The sequence below is a fragment of the Triticum dicoccoides genome, chromosome 2A (genome assembly GCF_002162155.2).
Source record: "Triticum dicoccoides isolate Atlit2015 ecotype Zavitan chromosome 2A, WEW_v2.0, whole genome shotgun sequence".
Taxonomy (NCBI): Eukaryota; Viridiplantae; Streptophyta; class Magnoliopsida; order Poales; family Poaceae; genus Triticum; species Triticum dicoccoides.
In genome coordinates, this window is record NC_041382.1 from 588,797,776 (window position 1) to 588,798,986 (window position 1,211).

Sequence of the window (1,211 nt, forward strand, 5' to 3'; positions counted from 1 at the left end):
CTGCCACCCTGTCTTAGCGTAACGCGAGTCGAGGCGGACATCGTCGCGGTAGCGACGACGGACGCCGAGACGAGCACGGGACACCACTCCCACCCTGTCTTAGCGTAACGCGAGTCGAGGCGGACGTCGTCGCGGTAGCGACGACGGACGCCGAGACGAGCACGCGACACCACTGCCACCCTGTCTTAGCGTAACGCAAGTCAAGACGGACGTCGTCGCGGTAGCGACGACGGACGCCGAGACGAGCACGCGACACCACTGCCACCCTGTCTTAGCGTAACGCGAGTCGAGGAGGACGTCGTCGCGGTAGCGACGACGGACGCCGAGACGAGCACGTGAGGCCAATGGCATCTGTCAAAAAATATTCCTGATTTTCAGAAAATTCACAAATTTAAAAGTTGTTTATATTTTTAATAATATGTTATCGCTTTGGAAAGTTTGTCATTAATTGGAAAAGTTATTTATAGTAAATCAATTGAATGAATATTCCTGATTCAATCAAAAAATTGTAGATCAATTTTAGTTGAGTATTCTATTTCTTGGTGATAAAAATATTTTTCTAGGAAAAATTAATTGAAAGGGAAGAGAGGGATAGGCTAATTTGATTTTCTGTTAAGAAGTAGCAATTCATTTTAGTTGAAAGTGCTAGTTAATTTCAGTTGAAAGTGAGATTTCCCGCCCATTACTATCCCTGAAAAACCGCTGGCCCAGAAAGGGAATTAGCGGAATAGGAAAAAACAGGCCCAAACTAAAAAAACGTGGAAAGGGAATAGAGCCTAGGTAGCTACTGGGCCGAGGCTGGGCCCAACTCACGAAAACAGGATCGCTCCAGGCCGGAATCGGTCGCGAAAGGGAATAGGAGGTGGGAGCCTGATCGCTAAACTTGTCGTTTGCTGTCGGATTGCTGTGGTCCGAAATCGACCGCGCGTTAGCCACGCCCTACTGAAAGTACTTTCCCGCCAAGGTTCTAGCGCTTCGTTATTCTTAGTCTTTCAGTTGCTCAACGGTTTAAGCGTGTCAAGCGAAAAATGATTATATACGGAGTGCTGCTAGACTGCTAGTGGACCGGTCTAAACATGCGATTAACGTGCCAACAAATGAAAGTACTCCTAATTTGTTGCTAGTGGGGAAGTTGGGCGGCTTCATTAGTAGTACACTACTAATTTGTTGCTCACTGACTTTATCTTCATTTTGTACAGATGAGTACCTTT